This window comes from Hetaerina americana, unplaced genomic scaffold (assembly GCF_022747635.1).
Source record: "Hetaerina americana unplaced genomic scaffold, ioHetAmer1.1.p SCAF_4, whole genome shotgun sequence".
NCBI classification, from domain to species: domain Eukaryota; kingdom Metazoa; phylum Arthropoda; class Insecta; order Odonata; family Calopterygidae; genus Hetaerina; species Hetaerina americana.
Genome location: NW_027286985.1, coordinates 57,692,083 through 57,703,734, shown reverse-complemented (window position 1 = coordinate 57,703,734; position 11,652 = coordinate 57,692,083). Strand labels below are relative to the sequence as shown.

At 36.7% G+C, this 11,652-nt stretch overlaps 1 long non-coding RNA gene across 2 annotated transcripts; it reads right to left on the bottom strand.

Moving 5' to 3' along the window:
• LOC139692290 (uncharacterized) lies at positions 1–11,256 on the bottom strand. Of its 2 annotated transcripts, XR_011701731.1 has the most exons (4): positions 11,216–11,256; positions 8,407–8,606; positions 6,950–7,148; positions 1–2,026 (listed from the first exon to the last, which is right to left on the bottom strand). It is a non-coding gene; the product is annotated as an uncharacterized lncRNA (long non-coding RNA). The 2 variants fall into 2 exon arrangements; XR_011701730.1 differs by lacking the exon at positions 11,216–11,256 and having other exon boundaries at positions 8,407–8,961.
• Between the last annotated feature and the right edge of the window lie 396 nt (positions 11,257–11,652).

The window sequence follows — 11,652 nt, the reverse complement described above, 5'->3', positions numbered from 1 at the left end:
TTTATTAATTTCCAGATTATAGGATACAAAAGTGTCCACTAAATAAGTTAATTTCTTCTTAAACAATGTAGCAAACAATTTCTATATCCTTCTCCTTGGGTTTGACAAAACCCATATCCCAATTAACCCAAATCCAAATTAAGTACATTTAAAAAGGCTTGCGGAATATTTTGTCAATACAAAAAGTTTAAGGAATAATATACTCTCTCACAACATGGAGAAACTATTACATATAAAATAGTACCAGAAAATTAACTTTACCAACTACAATCCATACGTCACTTAGTACATCATATTCTTACATTATTTAAGTTGACTTATCAATGGGAATCTTATTAAAAACCTAATAAAAATTCATTGGCTCAGTTGCACAGGCATGAGGAATTTAGATTTTAATGAATTTCCCAAAGGCATATTATTAGCCCACTAAGGGGGAAGTACTATGAATCATGGGAGAGGAAAGGGGATTGCTGGGAGTAATCATGCAGGAAAGGTGGATTCAAACCTTTTTGATTAGCAATGGGGTGCTGAAAACTGTAATAGAGGGGAGGTTGTTAGGCAAGGAAGGATTAGTAATAGTGGGAGGTAGATCAGACAATGGAATAACGAGGTCTGTACAAATTGAAGAGGGGTCTATTATAGTGTTGGATGTTATGTTGTTTAGTTAGGCGAGGCAAGGAAGTTGTTGCTGTACTCTTTGGTAGCTGGTTTGCATCATAAACTTTTAGGGGTAGATTAATGATAATTATTATTATTAGACCTATGCTAAAGAATAGGAAAATTTGGCGATCAAATGAAAATAAATTGCCAAGGAATTAAAATAAAAAGATAATAGATTGGTAGGTTTGATTTGTATGGAATGCGATCTCAAAACAAGGGTTATGAAGTGGGTAACTATTGATCAAAACTTTATTAACAGTAATTTTTTGGACCAGATTCACCCGCCAATTGTAAAACTAGATAACTTCTTATTGCTGATGGAAGGAGTTTTCATGTAATTTAATGTGAATTTTTGGGAGCTTGTGAAAATGTGACAGTATGAGTGTAAATGCTCGATAACTTCAAAATGTGATCAATGCTCTTCACATTTCATTGCACCTCTCCATTTAGATTCAATTACGCAGTTTGAAGATTAAGAAACTGGACCTTGAGAAATTTAAGTGGACAAAAGAGAGAAAAAGGCTTAGGAAGGATTGAAGAACAATAACCTTTATACCTGGCAGCTGTTAATTGGAAGAAACATTTGAAATAAAGATCAAATGAAAGTAAGCCATGTACATGTGAGTGATTAAGGCTCTTTGGGTTTCATGGGTCTTAAAGTTTCATTTCGAAGAGTCCCTCAACGGACACTTGACTATGGTTACTTTATTGCAATAAGCCCATCTGTTTGTTTACAGTTTTTCCATTTCCTTGAATAATTTAACACAATAAATCACACTTCAATTTAACCAGCTGAAATTGATATGTTCAACCTACCTTTTAGTTTATTTGGTCTATCGGTTGAAGCTGGTTTCCGGTAGTAAAAAAATGAATGGCTGCCTATTAAATATTTTTTAAGGCATTTCATTACTCCACAAATTGATAGGAAAAGTCTTTATTTACATGTTTCATGTTAAAGATTGGATTACATCAAATAGGGATACATTATGAATTATAAAAACAAAAGAATAATCAAGTCTTATCATTAAAAACCACTGAATACTTGGATGCTAGGCACCACTATCATATAAATCACAGCAATTAACCCAAAGGTCTGTTTGGTTAGTGACTGTAGAGTTCACTCAATACTAAGCCCGATGGGGTGTTAAATTTGCACAACAGGGTAGGTAGGTCAGCGCCTTTCCCTGTGCCATATATGGTTTCCCAGGAAGATCTGGTACCCAAAAAAACAGCTTGGGTGGTGGGTGGAGCTGAGGATGCCTAGAGGTATGACTTCAAATTGAAACCGGGCCCCCCAGTCAGCAGTCCAGCATTGCTCCTTGACAAGCAGGTCTCCCAATGGTATGTTCATTTGATTTCTTCCTTCCTAAACTTATCAAAAATGTTGGAAGAAATCAGTTTAAGCTGACACTAACTCAGTTTCTGTAAACAATACCTTTTATTATGATTAAAAATGAAATTTAGCATAACAAATGTGCATATTAAAAAAAACTATTTAATTAAAAATTCTTCATAGACCATTATGAACTGATTGTTTGCATGTGCGATTTGTCAGTTAACCAGATCTCCCTGGGAAACCAGAGCTCGCTCAGGGAATGGAACTAGCCCTATCTTTTTTTTTTTTGACCACCTGATTATGACTCAACATTGGAACCTGGGTCATGTTTTTAAAATAAAGTGTGTGGAATTAAAAAGTCAATTATTTCATTACATTTCAATATATAGCCCTATCTTATTATCCTGTGGTGTGAATTTCACACAGTACACAATATTAATTTAAGTAGATCTCTCTTATCAAAACAGCTTTCACACAGAATTTCATAGTTTTGATTTCAGATCAATGAGGCAGTTTCTTACACAGAAAGTAGAAGTTGTAGTCTGGCAGGAAAGAAAGTTTTCAACCCCCTACAGGCCCACCCATCTTTATTTCAATTCGCTAGTCTATTATCATTTTTGTATATACATTTGAGAATCTCTCCTTGTTCGTACTTAGGACCAATTGGGTTGGACATGGCACCAAGATTGACTGATGAAACTTAATATTGCCACAATTACCATATTCGCCATACATCAGGTAGTAAAAATCTACCATTTCAATGCCATTTATATCCTTCTGGAGGTATCACATGAAGAAGCAACCCAAGGTTCACATGAAATAATCTGTAATATCCCTTAGCTGAAGCTCTTTCACTGAACAAAAGGGAGGGTCTCACCATGCAAGCATGTATCTTGTTTAAGCTCTTTTTCTAGTTGGCTCCTGAAATTTTACTCAAAATTTCCACGTCTTACCTAACACTCAAGTAGTGTTTTGTATTTATTGAATGTTTACGAGTTCATTCAAGTGAAGTAATTTGTACTATAACTTGTGAACTTTCATGAAATACATGTTCTCAATAAGGATGAAAAATAATTTTATCGAGTACTTTCAACAGTGGGTATCAAGTTATAAAAAATCATATACAAGATTTGTACATGATTTATTATATTGTATCTGGATTAATCTAATCAATGGTGAGACCCACTTCCTTCATAAATTCACCACCATTGCCACGAATACTGCCCTCATGTGACCACTACAATTGCTTGCATTTACCACTGTTATCCTACAACAATCAGGATTCAGAAGCAGCTATAGGACAAGTCTCAGCCATATCACTATTACAAAGCTACCACGGCTATTAATTTCAAAATCAGTCCTTGCTAAAGTCTAACTCAGATCATATATAATTTTTTAAATTACTAGAAATACCCTCTTGCCCATGTACGTCAACACTATTTTTTTTCATTGAAATTTTCATTTAATGGCCTACCTAGTGGACGTCGACAAGTATTCAAGGGAACAAGGTTGTCCAGAGAAATTATCTTCATGATTTCCAGCTAGGATATTAGAAATCTAAAGCCAAAAATTCTCTCTGTCAAAGAGTCATTATGAAAATATATCGATCATACTACCTTGATCAAAAAGTTCCCGGAATAACCACCGTGTGGCGCTCCCATCGTTCCGATTTGAGTTCTGTTTTTTTTGTTAAATTGGTACATCTGTTGTTGATATTCCCTTTAAATCTTAGTGTCATAACTTGACATTTGCAAAAGTTACGTAGCCAAGAGTACATCTATCTCTGTGTGTGTTGGCGATTTTTTACAATTGCAGAAATGGATTTAAATTTGCAACAACGAACTTGTATTAAATTTTGCGTAAAAAACGGATTTAGTGGCGCACGGACGTTGGAAATGTTGGAAAAGTGTTTCGGCAACGATTCTCTAAAAAAAACGGTCGTTTACCAGTGGCACGAGCGGTTCAGAAGTGGTCGTGAGTCAATCGAAGATGATGAACGCAGTGGCAGACCATCGACATCGAAAGTCGGTGAAAAAATTGATAAAGTAAAAGAAATGTTGGTCAATAACCGCAAATTAACCATCAGAGAAATAGCGGAGGACTTGAACATTGCCTATGGATCCGCCCAAGACATTGTGGTTAATGATTTGGGTTTCCGTCGTGTAGCATGCCAAAAGACCTCAATTTCATGCAAAAAAGAGACCGTGTTGACGTCGCAAAAGACATGATTTGCGAGGCTGAATCCGATCCCACATTCATCAAAAGGATCATTACTGGAGACGAGACGTGGGTTTATGAGTACGACACGCAATCCAGACATCAGGCAAGTGAATGGCGTTCACCAAATGAGCCGAGACCAAAAAAACCACGTCGTTTTCAGTCAAAAAAGAAGGCAATGCTGACGGTTTTCATGGATTACAACGGTGTAGTGCATCATGAATTTTTGCCAGAAGGCCAGACAGTAAACAAAGAGTATTATTTGGGCGTTATGAGACGTTTGCGTGAAGCAATTCGCCGAAAGAGACCAGAAATGTGGGCAGAAAACTCGTGGATTTTGCACCATGATAACGCACCGTCGCACAGTGCTATCATTATTCGTAATTTTTTGACGAAAAATGCAACAAATACCATCCAACAGCCACCGAATTCACCTGATTTGGCTCCCTGTGACTTCTTTCTGTTCAATCGAGTTAAAAAACCATTACGGGGAACGCGTTTTAGCAGCCGAGAGGAAGTAATGGAAAAATCGCAGGAAGCACTGATGGACATACCGAAAACCGAATATAAAAAATGTTTCGAGGATTGGATCAAGCGCTGGCATAAGTGTGTTGCAGTCGATGGGGATTACTTTGAAGGGGACAATATAGATTTAGATGAATAAACTTGTATTTTTAATTTTCTGAATAAATTCCGGGAAATTTTTGATCAAGGTAGTATTCCTTGCGGTAATCCAATTGATGTGACATCAAACCGCACCAATCCACTGTATTACCGAAGTTCTCTTATTAATTTGTGGTGATGAAGGGCTTAGAGAAGACAGGAAATTCAACAGAAGGGAAAAATGGAAGGAATGGAGAAAAATAGCCGGTGATAGAGAAGGTGGCCTACCAACTGCATCCCATTTGGTCCCTCAAAAGTCCCGTGACAAGTTTTCCACCTTCTCTCCTACCTTCTCCATTCAGCCTTATACTAAAATAACTTGGGTCATGCCTCTCAGTCCCTAAGCTATTCAAATAAGCCAACACTTCAGTGCTGAAACATTTAAGAACACTTTTGGAGGATATATGCAAGGCGAGTATTGTTGGGAATAACAAAGAACTCTTCCCCCTTAGAAGTGACAGAAAATTTGCAATAGGGATTGTCTCAATGTGTTTTATCAAACATTTTGAATTATGATATTATTCAACCATGATGCTGATTGAAATCCAAATTGCTTCAAAACCATCATCATTTTTAGTGTATTTCAGCTGGAAATCTTACATAAAACCCTTCAAAGCCCCATTTGGGGTCACACTCCATGGGTCCATGAGAACTTGAGTATTAAGGTATGTAGAAATAACTGATTTGTAACTCTATGACCCCTTTGTGTAAGTAAAATTAAGTAATTCTTTCAACTTGGATAAAGTAATCATTTTCACTCCAGGCAAGTCTGTAAAGTGTCAGTAAGAGTGGAGTTGGTTAATAAGAGGGAAATTCCAAAAGAAGCAAGCCATAATTAATCATTGCTTTCATTGCAGACATGCAAGTTCCAGGAAACATTTCTTGAAAGGCAAAACATCTTGTTCATTATAGATTACCTCTCTGAGAGACTCTGCAGCAGGACAAGATGACTGAGCAAAACAAGGTAATGAAAAATAGGTAAGTACAGAGGAAAATAGCAAATAATTTGAAAGAAAGATACGGACCGAGGGGGTTTAGGGCTGATACAGAGGTAAGAAAATAGGTAACAGAGGGTTTAAGGCATTAATAGCAGTAACAGAGGGTTAGGCAATGACTGGAAAATGATGAATTAGCTGTCATGGGTTTTCCACTGCTTTGGTCTATCTGTTCACAAAGCAGTTTTGCAATTATTCCAGAGAATTTTATAATTAAAAACATCCCATGAGGCATTTTCAAGGTTAATGCAGCAAGTCTTACATTGTCCATTCATACAGAACTCAACAGTCACTTACAATAACAATTGAGACATTGAAAAAACAAGCAATTCTCTTTGTTGGTGATTGCATAATATTTGTGAAGTGGACTTGCTCAACCTGTAATTTGGAGAGGCTAAATTAATGGCCATTGAGAGCTGATTCTAAATTGAACTCGTCAAATAATATAAGCCAAAGAAATCATATAAATAAGCTAAGAGTTTCAACAGAGGATGCCCACCAACTCATGGAAGTGAAAATTCAAATGGCCAAAACTAAGGAATACCAGACACCATCTTCACATCAGCACTATAGGCCCATGAAGGCCATTGAATTTAATATAAACCGATTATTTTAACATTTTTCTAAAAATAACTCACCCTAACTAGCTCCTTTATTCCTTAGAACAAGTGCCCCAACGATCCTTGAAGTGATTGGAGAGAAAAACCCTAACCACAATTCCTCAATCAACAAAAGGATCATTGTGCTTTTTAAAATAAAGTAAAAGACAAAGACAGTATCACACGTATATTCTAACTTAAATTTATACCAAGGTTCAAAGAAAACAATTTCACAGGGCACATTACATGACTTTGAAAGATTAATTTGAGAAAGAAAAAAGAAAACTGTCAAAATTTGAATATTTAATGAAATGCCTTCAATTTATTGAAGAACAAATAGTCATCTTTGGCTTGAGATATGCCACTAACTATAAATAACGCTCAATATTTCTAATAGAAGCACTGCAAAGATCTTGAAGTCAAATATCTCCAAATTTTCACAGAAGTTATAACATATATAAAGATTTAAAATAGCTTACGTCAATACTTGCAGTGTGAATCTTGCTCTCTTCTCTATCCTCTCTTCTGCCTCAGCAGACCTCATTTGGTCAAGCACACATCAGAGCATGGCTTCTTTCAGTTCAGAGCGCACAAATGGTGACACCAAAGTTATCCTGATGATGATTAGGAGATGTTGCAGACATAAAAAAAACAGTTTCTTCCACAGTGGAGTCACTTCTAGCCATGGGGTAAAAGTTGAGGTTCATATTACTTCTACATAGGAAGTACAAAGTTAGAAAAGTACAACAATTGGAATGGTGGCAGCATGGGGGAGTTTGTGATTAAAAACAGTATCATTCTACCACATGAACAGTTTGGGGTTCAAGGCAACAAAGAAAATATCAACAATAACTTATGGAACCAGGAAAATTTGGTTAAAAAATTTCCCCATCTGTGGATCTGTGTGGTTATACCATTTTTACTTTTTCTGTAAATGGCATCAGAACTGGAAGGCAGATGGTTCAATGAATTTGGTCAAGATAAAAATAAAGACTGAATTAATTAAGAAAAGTAAGATTTTCTAATGCAGATTGACATGATGGGTATGATTAGAGAGTTTTGAATTTTTTTCTCTAAATTGTTCAATTCCTATATGAAAGTAATTTACCATTAAAACTTTTTAATTTTAGAAACAACTATGTTCTGATTACATGGTTTGTCAGTAACATTATTTTCAATTACTATGAAATGCAAAATTATGAAAATTCATTAAACTTTGACTTACTGACAGTCTATGATTTGTTCATTAAAATCATATCCACAAAATCTTTCCCAAGATGACCACCAAATATAGTACTGCACTTCCCCCAGTTATGTTGTGAGAGTGAAAATATGTTTGTAGTCCTGTAGTAGTAGGCATATTTGTTCACATGTGCTCACATGTACCTGAAGATGGCATATTAATGTGAAAATACTTTTCACATAGTAATATAAGGATGGTGGAATGGACTATAAGGGAAAGACACCAAATGGTCACACAACTTAATGCTCCATTTGATGGATGGACCACTCCATTATAGCATATGGAACTCAAGTAGGGATCAGGATATTTTAGAAAAGATATGCCACCCCTATGATTCAAACTCAGGCCTTCAGCATGGGAAGCCAATACACTAGCTGTTGCACCAATGTGAACTCTCCTTCGTTGAAGTCATGTTATTTGGCTAGTAACTAAGAATGTAAAAACATTCAAAACAATTTTATATTATGTAACAATTGATATAATTAAAAAAATTTTTACCAGGTCATAATCACTACTATGAGTCATTTCTTCCCTTAGAACAAATTTTAACTTGAGTACATGAAAAGAGATAAGCAACTTATCTGCCTGGATCTTTGCCAAGTAACTGCTCCAAACATTTGATATATGTATTAAATTAATATTCATAATAGAATGATGCAACATGGTAGTCTGGAGAACTGAAATTTTACATACTGTTCAGTGGTCCCCGGAATGAAATCCTGGTCGATATATTTGGATTATACTCATTTAAGGCCACCTGGAGTACACGGAGCAGCATCCAGTAATTCCATTGACCCACCAGAGCAGCTCTATCTTCCCTCACTCTGACATTCACTCCTCATCCTCCCTCCGCAGCCACTAACAGAATACTTCCAGACAGCTCCACTCACACCCTGCTCAAGAGAAGGAAGGTTGCCAGGAGCAGAAGAGAGCAACGTAGGCAAAAAGTCAAGATCGAGGAATACAGGGAATGAAGAGCTGGAAGATGCAGGTGCGGAAAGTGGTGGAGAGCGAGCAAGTGTAATGAGAGACTATGACGCCCGCATGGGACAGGGAGGGGATGTGAGAGAGGAGGGTTAGAATGAGAGAGGGGGGAGAGAAGAATGAAAGAGGTAAAAAACTCATCCACTCTTGATGACCTGGCCACAGAGGGCACTGGAATGGTGAACAGAGTAGAGGAAGATGGGGGCATATGTTTGTTGGGGAGGAGGTCCTTCCACGTTGACCTATCCGATGGCTTCGCACATGGGATAGGAAATAATGGAGGGGTGGGAGTGATTTCAATGAGCATGGGTGCATTTGGCCATGGCAAACATATCAGGGACTCATCTTGAACCACACTATGGTTCAAGCTGAGTCCCAAGTTAGTAGGCTGCCCTTCGAAACAGAGTGAGGAGTTGGGGCTGCTGCACTTAAATTTGACAAGGCTTTTGGGGAATGGCGGTGCAGGCCATTTCATTAAGTCCCCTTATTGTGGACAAGGGTGAGTTGGCCTGGGCCGAGAATATTTCCTATGAAGCGAGCCTTTACAGTATTTTTGAAAGCTTTCTTGTTCCACTTATACAGGGGTTGGTGGTCAAGTACTTTGCTCTGATTAGATAGTCCTTTTCCATGCACTGTTTAATCCATAGCCATCGTCCATGCTGATATTTCTTGGACAGGCAAGAAAGCTTCAAAAAATATCTTTGACCTAAAGATGCAGGGAGGATGGTCTGTGACTACCTATCAACCAACTATTGTCACCACAAGACCACCAACGTGGATGGAAAACCCAGAAATGCAAAGACAAGCATTACAATCATTTGTTATCAAATATTTATCCAATGAAAAATAACACTTCATTGGAAGGAATTTCCCAAGTTTCAATTTGAAACCACATAACTTACTACTCATTTTCAATGAATTTGGTATTGTACTATAAATTATTACACCCATTACCATTGGGGTTTTACATGAAATTGCTTATTGATGATAACTTATGTGGATACTAAGTTAAATATGAGTGAATATTGCTATTTGCATGAAAGATATGGAATTGTATCCATGGTGGAGACAGACATGGCAAATATATGTAATACATACAAGGAATGCAAAGAAAATTACAATTTTGTGAATAAGTACCTATTATTATTATTATTATTATTATTATTATTATTAGTTAATCTACCAGTTAAGGTAGGTTTTTGGATGGACATAATTACTAATTAAATAATTTGTGACCCCTATCAAAACACAACATCCTACTTTACATCAGGTCAAGGAGCATACTTTGAAGATTAAGTACCTATATGGTTGACAATAACTTTGAACAAAATGCATACAGATAATGCCTGACGCATGTGGGATTAAAATGTTTGACACAACCGGTTGCAAAGGTGCTCGGAAAATTATGGCACCATGCCAAAATCAAGGAGCTGAAATGAGGAAGCTCATTTCCTTGGGCTGCCTATGGTTTGTATGTTAAGTACCTCAAAAATAATAGAATTATGGTGAAGCTGGGATTTATCCAAAGCCAACAGGAATCAGGCCTGGCACTACAGAGTTAATCTGAATTATCTAATACCTTGGCTACCACACCTCGCAGAAGAAATAATTGCATACCAAATTCCCATTACAAGATCATGTTAATTTAATGATGAAATTTGAAAAACTACTTTTTCAATAAATATTAAGATATCAACAATCTTACATCATTGGGATGATTGCAAATTGGGCTTCTTTTGCTACTTTTTGCATTGTTTTCCCAAAGATCTGATGCTTTCAACATGAGCAACTTTGCTCTCAAAAAAAGCTAATTTGAATCTGTAATTGCACCTTTGGTGGCATAAAACTGAAAACTTTCCTAGTCCTATTAATACAAAAAAATCTACATACATTCACTAGATTTGGCAGATACTACATATTTAAGAGGTGGCATCTCAAAATCTTTTGCCACCACCAGAAATTGGTGCCATATTTTATAAGATTTTCAATGTGAAAATATTTTAGGGAAACCTAATATTACTAAATTATAAATTGAACCAGTAAAAAACATTAGTTCATCGGTAAATGAAAGTTTAAACTTGATATTGGAAAGAACCACTTTCCAATCTTGCCAAAAAAGAATACCAGACACCACAAACTTCAATTAATCCTTCCTTTCTGCACTTCTTCCTCCCTTAATTCCACACATCCCTAGTATATTCCTGCAGTCACCCGTCTTGACTAAGGTTCTCCCCTTATATACTCTCAACATCAGGCTTGATTGGGTGGAAATTTATTTTTGAATGAAAGGAGAATGGGATGATTTTTCCACCAAACCTTTATTTGCCACATCTAATTTCAATACACAGGCATCATCTTATGGTACCCAAGGATTATGACTTTGCATTGAAACTAGTTGTTGCAAATGTAAAGTTTTCTTGAATTTCATAGTAATCTTTTACTCTCGGCTCTATTACAGTGTCAACCTTTACACCTTTTCTACTTGCTAAGACAAAATATAAATAAGTCATCAACGTACCTGTAATACTTGGTGAGTGCAAATATTTGGCGAATTTTCTCAGTAGAGCCAGAGATTTTACCCATATTTTCTCCTCTCGGCAGCAGAGGTACATTGTTTCAGGTGATTTTCCTGCAATAGTCCTCAGATGAAATGACGAGGGAAGTTTGTCATGTTTCAGCCGAGCAGTGACCTCATCTGAAGCGTATCTATCTGCAGAGAAAGCAATTTCAAATTAGCATTTTTTTAAGACTGACAAAATTAAGGAATTGGCGGCTAATTTCACAGAGCTCCAACGCGCCGGGACGGTTGCTTTTTTTCCATATTCGGATTCCTGGGAAATAGATTCCAGTCCCTCGGTATTCCGACAAAAGATTTGAGCGCACAGCCTGTGCTTAGATGGCGAGCGCGATACTAATTAGAGCGCTACCGTCTCACACAAAGGAATGAACTACAAA